Raw genomic sequence first — 9,045 nt, forward strand, 5'->3', positions numbered from 1 at the left:
GAAATTTTGTAATTTAAAGAATGCAGATGATGACAAAGGGGGAGAAAATCGAAAATGTCATGCACGAAGATTAAGTCATAGATTGATAAATTAACGAGGCCGAGTCTAATTATTTCTGCCTTAGGGATTTTGATAATTTTTTTAAATAATTTTTTTTCTGTTATATTTATTGCTTTCTGATAAAAAAAAAACCCGAATGTTTACTCTCCCGAATTCTTAGGGGGTTATCTCAATTTGTCGATTTTTACTATTGGACCCTATTGGAATTTCTTTGAAAAGCGCCAAAAAATGATTTTTTTTTCAGTATTTGTTTTATATTTCTGCCCTATAAATGTCTTTTTCCATCAAGTAGATGAAAGTTATTTTACAAAATCAGCAAACTGTGAAATTACAGAAAAAATTAACCATCTAGGTTGGTCTAGGAATTATTTATTAAGTTTATTTTTTCAAAACCCAATTCCTCTTAAATTGCCATATCACAGGATAAATACATATCAGCGATGATGTGTTATCGGTGCATATGATTTATTGGGTAAAAAATGTCAAGTTTTGATTGCTAGTATGTATTTTTGGATGTTCTGTCATCAGTTTTTAGTACAATATCCATGAATGTCCTGAACATACAAGCGAGTCATGCATCATTTTTCTCTCCTAACCATATACTTACTAGTAAATACAGTGGACTTTCAGATATCCGGACGCCAGATATCCGGATGCTTCAGTATCCGGACGATTTTTCATCGGAACGAAAATTTTAAATGCTAGTTTGTCTTGTTTAACTGGTGATTCAGATATCCGGATGCTCCACATATCCAGACAAATGGACTGGGAACCAAAGCGTCCGGATAAATGAGGGTCCACTGTACACTGATTCTACACGGTACGATGGGGTAACGTCACAATACCCCATATCAAGGATCAGTTCTAAAATCCATATCAAGTATCAAGTATATATTAAGTATTGGACCGACAGTCAGAAAATCCATATCAAACCGGAAGTAACATTTGAATAAAGTTCAAAAGTTAATTAACTTGTGTTTATTTAAATATTCAGGTAAAATAATTTTTTAATGTCATTTGCCGTTTTAGTTTTATCAGTAATCTAAAACTGGTTCTATTAGATTATCGACAAAAAAGTCATAACTAGGCCCGAAACATTCTTCAATGATCATATCATGTGTACTCGTGTTTCAATTATTTTAAATAAATGACAAATAAAATTCTATATACTAAAATCCATATCATATGTCACGTCATTCCTCGGGCTGATATGGGGCCACTGAAGCTGATATGATAAGATATTGATTTTAGTATGAAATACCGCTATTTTCTATCTATTTTCCGTATTTTTTTGCAGGATGAGCTTTCTTGCCTTTCGAAATTTTCCACGCGTGAATGAACAAATCCAGGACGTCCCTGAGAATTCTGGGATTGGTAGACCTTTGTCCAGAGGACTTTTTTGGGATACCTAGTATGTTAGAATTGTATCTGGTCAGTACTGTATATTTATGGTGCTCTACAAACCGTATTCACAAGTCATATGTGAATTTAATTAGCATGCGTTTATTACCATGAGGCAGTATCAACTCTCTCTAGATAATCTGGATATGAGCTGAAAAATGTAAATCTAAGGTAATATAATAAAGGTAAATCATGGATTATTTATCAAAATTGGCAAAGTGATATCAGTAGAAGTCATATGTGTAATAAACACTTTAAAATGCGCAAGTGTATATGTATATTCTCTGAAAGAAAAACTAGTAAATTTAACTAGTGTGCCTCGTAAAGAGTTTGTCGTGATTAGTAAACTTTCATTTTAATGGTTAAGATAGTGAGTTATGGAGCGGGGGTCGCTTGTATACTTAGATATCAAATGAAAGTAATTTGTCAATGATATATTTACTCATCTTATCTAGTAAATGTATCCACTACCTAGTAAAACTTCTTTTAACGTAGTGATTGTATGGACGATACCGGTAAATTTACTAATCTTTTTAGTGACTTTCACGTCTTATTTTTTACAGTGTTCATAAACATAGAACTTGATCTACAATTTTAACTTCAACTTACTTGAAAGATTATCTACAGTTTTATGAAATTCTCTCACATCTCCAAGTAAATCGATGTATTTTTTCTCTTGTTCGGGGTCCATTGAGCTGGTTTGTATTGTGTTGATGGCGTCCTTGTACCACCCCGAGGTTCCAAGGTGGTACCCTAGTTCTACAACGATATCTCGGATGTTCCGCCATTCCGCTCTGAGCTTTGATTTGGAAAGAGATGAATCTGCAGCGTGTCCGTAATATTTGTTTCTCAAGTACATGTATAAATATTAAAAAAATAATAATAATAATTATTCACTCTAAAAGAATTGCATACATGAATAGATTTTTATAAGATTAATTTTTTTTATTTAATTAAAAATTGGAGGCATAAATATGTTGGTAATGGTACACATAAGTAACACATTAATTTTAACAATTGGGGATACTTTTAGTTCACGTAGTATCATATAGAAACTGATATTGAAATTAATGTCTCGTGTCCGCTATGTTGTGATTAAAGAAATGGTTACAAAAGTGATTTGTGCTATACCAAGCAAATTATGTCACCTACCCGGAAAAAAAATAAAATAAATTAAAAAAAAATATTAAAAAACCGGCTACACGTTGTGTGATTTATAGGCATTTCAATTTTCACAAAACATGTATAGATACATTAAAAATATTTCATAAATGAAAAATAGGAATACATAAGTAAAATTCTAAAATTTTATTTTATTAATATAATATTTTATTCTATTTATTTATTTTTGATAGGAGCTAGAAAATATATTTGAGGAACGTTTGGGTATAGCAAACTCAGCTCATTCACAACATCAATTTTATGAAGACAGTTCTGGTGAATTGGATACTGAATGTGATGCTGATTTGCGTGAACCTTTATCTGTAGAAAGACTAGCTCATCTGTTCTTTGATTCTGATTATGATCATGCTACAGAGACACACCCCACAGGTGTACAAGATGAGAATGATTGTAGTGAAATTTTTTGTATTGCAAGAGCTGGTTGTACGTGTTCAAAAAACTGCCTTGACAATTTTTCCATTGAGCAACTTACTGATCATAAAAACAGCATTCGGGATTTGGAGAAGGCAGAGAAGGAAATTATGATTATGACCAGTTTAAATCAGTTTGGCTTCGGGAAAAAATTATCAAACCCTCGATTGAGAACAAAGTATACGTACACATTGCAGGGACAAAAAATATGTAGAAAGGCATTTGAGTTTATATATGATGTCAAAGAATATACGTTAGACAGCCTTCAAAAACATTTGCAATCTCAAGGCATTACTTCTCGTGTCCATGGTAACGAGGGAAGAAAAGCCCCAAATGCCTTCAAGTTTGAAGAAGTAAAAAATGCGGTCCAGTACTTGATAAATTATGGGAGTCAACATGGAATACCCGAGCCAGCAGGAACCAGAGGAAGGGACACAGAACCTCCTATCTTTTTACCATGTTCATATCCTAAAGATGCTCTACACAAGCAGTATGTTGAAAGCTGTGCCCAATCAAACATTCGGGCGCTAGGATTATCTACATTTAAAGATGTATGGTTGAGATGTATACCTCATATAAAGATCAGTACACCACGAACCGACGTTTGTCACGTATGTGAGAGACACAGAAATGCCATTCGGTTAGCCGTTGGTGACGTTGAAAAGCTCAGGTGTACCACTGCATTCCAAGATCACCTTCAATGAGCTGCCAAGGAAAAACAAGCTTATCAGCAAGCTGTAATGGAATCGATGACAGAGATTGAAAATGTCAGACGAGGTTATGGTCCATCAATTCCTTGCTCTTCCACTTACACTAAGGTCCATTACACCTTTGATTTTTCCCAGCAGATGTTTATTCCTCATCATGCATGACAAATGGGACCCCTCTATTTTCTCGTTCCACGTAAAGTACAGTTATTTGGGGTGAGGGTGGATGGAGTACCAAGACAATACAATTACCTCATTAATGAGAATGAAACCATCGGTATATGAATACAATTACATTTTATAGTATATATATGATAATGATTATCCATCAGTATATGAATACAATTACATTTTATAGTGTACTATATATGATTATGATATGCTTTTTAGATTTAACAATGAAAATTTAATATTATCGTAGTGATACATTTTGATTGTTTTTTATTGATAATAAATAAAATGATAGACTTTTTACCTTTTATATGAATTGAATTTATACGGTTTATTTTAGGAAATGTATCTAACAATTATCCAATGAATAAAGATATCGATATCTTTGTAGGTGAAAATGGCTCTAAAACCCATGGTCCCAGCGCAGTGATCTCTATGCTGCATCACGCTCTGCTAAATTTTGGATTTGGGGAAATCAACTGTGTTATCCATGCTGATAATTGTGCAGGTGATTGTTCCCCCCCCCCCCCAAAAAATGAATCATCATAAAATCAAAAATTTAACCCATACATAAATATGTAATTCTGTTCTCTTATGAAGGACAAAACAAGAATCGCTATGTGCTAGCGTACTTTTGCTGGAAAGTTCTCCTGGGACTTCATCAGCAAATTACTTTCATGATGCAAATTCCAGGTCACGGAAGGTACCCTTCATTTTTAATTTTAAATGAACATCATTGTTCAAACCATTTTTATCAACTCTCTGAAACAAATTGATATAAATTACCATTAAATTTTGTAGATGTCTAATTTATTGAAGTTTTGCACACATCAAGCGTCTGTATAGACGGACAGATTGCAACAGTATTGCAGATTTATGTAATATTGTGGACAAATCTTGCTATTCCAACAACGCCGTTCTTTTTGAGGAGGAGGAAACATGGATGTGGTTACATGTAGATTGGATGGAATTCTTTCATCAACGTTCTCTCCTCTGAAAGGACTTCGGGAATTATCAACACTTTAGATTTACCCAAGACAGGCCCGGATTCGTGCTTTGCAGAAAATCAAATGTCGACGAAGAGATTCCTTTCAAATGCCTTGAAATGCGATCCTGAATTCTTTGATACAAATGCTCGTCCCAGGACAATCCTACCTGGTGGTTTAACAAGAGAGAGGCAGAAGTATTTGTATCAAAGAATCCGTCCATTTATTCAGGATCCGTGGAAAGACACGACCTGTCCTCCTGTTGATATTGAGGAGTAGTGAAATAAAAAGACATCCTAGGAATCCAGAATGATACAATTATATTATGAAAAATGTTTTCACTTATAATAAAATATAATTTCATCAAAATTAAAAAAAAATATTTCGCTTGCATGCTCTGGCAATGGTTTTTATTAAGTTTGAATCTTGTCTATTTAAAAAAATATTTTATTGAACTTTCCGTTTTATCTAAAGGTGTCAGAGTTTGACGTTTCTCTTATTAATAACTTTATGATAAGCAGATTTTGTTTGACGTTGCGAGAAGAAATTGACGTCAGGTCAAAATATTCCATGCCCTTTGCTTCATGCTAGAGAGCTTATTTAAGCGCATAACTAGGTTTCCATATCATTTTTATAAATGGGAAGACATGTTCTCTTAGAATATGCAAAAAACCAAATTTCGACAAAAAGTCCCTTAAGAGAGGTTTTTTTCTTGGCGTGCCACATATATGAAGGAATTATAGGAACTATACATTAATAAAGTGTATATCAAAATAAGATAAATAAGATATGATACAATATGAAATACTCCTAAAAAGCAAGAAAATAAGATGAAAGCTTTAAAAAATAATACTTTTTAAAAGAAGTAAATGCTTCTTATTTGTGTAACATGTAAATATACACAAAATGTATATGGAGGACTTAAAAATGAACAGAGTCACAAGTTATTTGTGGAATAAAAATTGATTGACTAGGCAATCACTTTACACGCGGTTGAGTAGTTATCAGAAAAACAATCTGATTTTTAAGGAGATGATTGTACAATACCACTTGTTTCAAGTAACAAGTAAAAATGTCCTAAACTAAAATTGTAAAATTTTGCATTATTTCATTTTGTATCAACAGATATTGTTTTTCAAAAAATCTTTTTACAGGAACCGATATTCATATTGCAAAAGAATATGGTGAAAAAATACGAGAAACTCACACACACGTAAATTAACCTTGTTTGTCAAAGGCGAAGTCATCAAGGAGGTTAATCTAGCAATTTTTAGTGAAAACCAAACAGAAAAAAAGTTATTAGGTCGTCAATTTCTCATATCACTCAGACGAGACGCCACCACTTGATGGTGGAGAGCTGCAATTTTGCCTGTACTCGGTACTCTTGGTCATTAAGCGGGGAGGAATCTTTTTTGCACGAAAACCTACTGTCACAGAGGAGATCGGTTTAGAGTTATTGTATCTAAGAATACAAATATTGGCGCAAAATGCAGTTAGGCCAATGCGATTATATTAGAGCAGATTACAATTTAATAACCAGGGGAAAAATATATACGAACTGTTCACCTATCGTTCCGAATCACCGTATAAATTTTTTTAAATTTGTGATAAAACTTCCATTGGAACTCTCTTAAGATTTGTAAAAATTGCTTCTGAAGTGAAACGCATGGACATAACAAACAGTATTTGAAATCAAAAGTTTAAAAAAAAAATACAATATAGGAGCAGAGTAAACGCCGACCTCGAAAACATCAGAGGTTGCATCACGTGCTATACAGCATCCAAAGCCAATCAGTCACACCCATCGTCTGATCCTTGTCATGATCGGAAAATAAAGGAAAAATCCGTCGTCAATTTAGTGTAAAAATAATGGACTTACTATTAGTATGAAAAAAGTCAGTTATTGCATTTGACTCAATGATAAATTGAATTTGCTGACAATGCTCCACCAGAGAACTTGCGAAATGACTTGCTAAAAGTCCTGTTAAATCAACTTCTTTGTCAGTAATTTTCCTCGTTTTCAAAATTACCAAGACGTAAAACATGCTCATGCATGTCAAATAAAGTGAGATTTATCAACCTCGTATGCAGGTGATGAGGGTATACTGCTGTATAAGTAAGGGAACGTGAGGACAGACAAGTTAAATTCATTACTTTCATAACATAGCTTCGTTGTTAGATTACCATCAACGACCAATGACAAGATAAATCGATGAGACTAATTCGTATATTAATTGCTATATCTATATCTTTATTGATTAAGAATAGGATAGAAAGTACGTGCAATCATTCCTCGCATTTATTTCAAAAAGATTCACACAAAATTGTACATCGCAATTTTTTTTATGATTTATCAGTTATCAACAATACAACTCTTAGTTCAAAATTTTAATTGCCTAGAAACTGAAAATTAATTTCAAAAAATTAAAATTAGACACAAACATTTTCACGCTACATACACTGTACATGTAGTACAGCCTTTCTGAGAAGGAGAACAATAGGGACAGTACAGCATCAGTAAAAATTCAAAATGTGAGCACGTTTCTTACTTCATAGTGAACACCGGCCAAACGCTTTAATATTTATCACTCTTTATCCAACCCTATCTATTGTAAATTGATGGTAATTGGATAAGCTAATTTCAAATAAAACCAATCTACTAGATTAGAGGATAATCTTGATACATTTTTATGCATATGTGAATAGCATTGGTTTATGCTATCTTATTAAACTTTATATTTAGCATCATTCAATAAAAGAGCTCCAAATAATTAGGTCAGTGGTAAAATTGGTAAATCAAGTAGGTGACTCATCGGTACCGTATATATAAACTATTGAGTATAATTATAACATTTAGTGAACTTTGTAAATATCAGTATTATATTTATGAATGATAAAAGTGTAAAATTCGTATTGCATAAAAATTTTTAAAAAGTCTTCCGTCAGACCATTTACTCTACATGTAAAATCCTATGGCTAATTCTTTTTCATTCATGTATGTAATTCTTGTTATTTTACATAGCAAGTTTCCTGTTATGAAAGAAAAATGTGTCTATGATTATTGAAGTACATGTAAATATCAACCAAAAAAAGTTTACATTAATTTACAAAGAAAGATATATCTTGCCTTGTAGTGCAATGTTTCTCGTATTATGATTATTATTGACAGAAGAATACTTAGGTAAATCAAACAGAAAAAAAATCGTACCATGTTTAAGTTTTTAGCAAGAATTGCAGCTGATACCAAGACATAGTTTTAACTTTTGTGTCGAAAGAGGGCTTCCGTTTAATACTCAATAATTTGTGGTTCAATATTCTACTATCACAGAGGGCCCACTCTACTTGTTTTTATTATGGAGTTTTCTGTTTAAACGAAGAAGCATCTATTTATTAAAAACTAAGATATTATACGGAAGCTCTTTTTTGATACAAAGGTTAAAACTGTGTCTTATATCTTTAATTATAAATAAAAATTAACTCAGTATTATGGTAAAAAAATTACTTGAAATATTTTACTCAAAACATTTGTATTCAATTGTTACTAAGGGTTGAATGATCTGACGTTTTCCTTTAAATATTTCAGTGAAATAACAAATCACGTTTTCTCGCTTTAAAAGTAATGCGACCTACTTGAATAGAAATCAATATTATCTTCTTTTTCAAAATAATGACCCTGATTTGTCATTTATTCCAAAATTAGAGTACAGGTAAAGGTTTGCATCATGCAAACCGAAAGTTAGGGTATATATTCATTTAAGATAGTGTGTTGGGTTGTTCAAACAGGTAGGTGATGTTTTATTACACGTACATATATTAAAAGAATCAAATCCTCTTATTGGCATGAAGAAAGATAAAACATGTTTTTACACAACCTCATTGCATTATAATTTGTCCCAGACATAACATCGTTCGTTATCTCTTAAAAATTCATGTATCCTTTCTAAGCCATTTTCCACCTTTACCCTAACCCTCGAACTACGTGCTTATTCTTTTTTTTAAATCTACGGTTCATAGAATTTTTACAAATTTAAAAGCTAGATGTATTTATTTGAAAATTTTCTATTCTTCTTTAGTATAAAATATTACAAGGTTTATTCATTTAAGTAATGTGTTTATACATGTCACAA

At 32.2% G+C, this 9,045-nt stretch overlaps 1 pseudogene; it reads left to right on the forward strand.

Annotated features, from left to right (window-relative positions):
- The first annotated feature begins 3,803 nt into the window (after positions 1 to 3,803).
- On the forward strand, positions 3,804 to 4,929 carry LOC134247690 (uncharacterized; annotated as a pseudogene).
- Positions 4,930 to 9,045: the final 4,116 nt, after the last annotated feature.

This window comes from Saccostrea cucullata, unplaced genomic scaffold, assembly GCF_032062105.1.
Source record: "Saccostrea cucullata isolate Sc308-1 unplaced genomic scaffold, CSIRO_AGI_Scuc_v1 ctg2029, whole genome shotgun sequence".
Classification (NCBI taxonomy): Eukaryota; Metazoa; Mollusca; class Bivalvia; order Ostreida; family Ostreidae; genus Saccostrea; species Saccostrea cuccullata.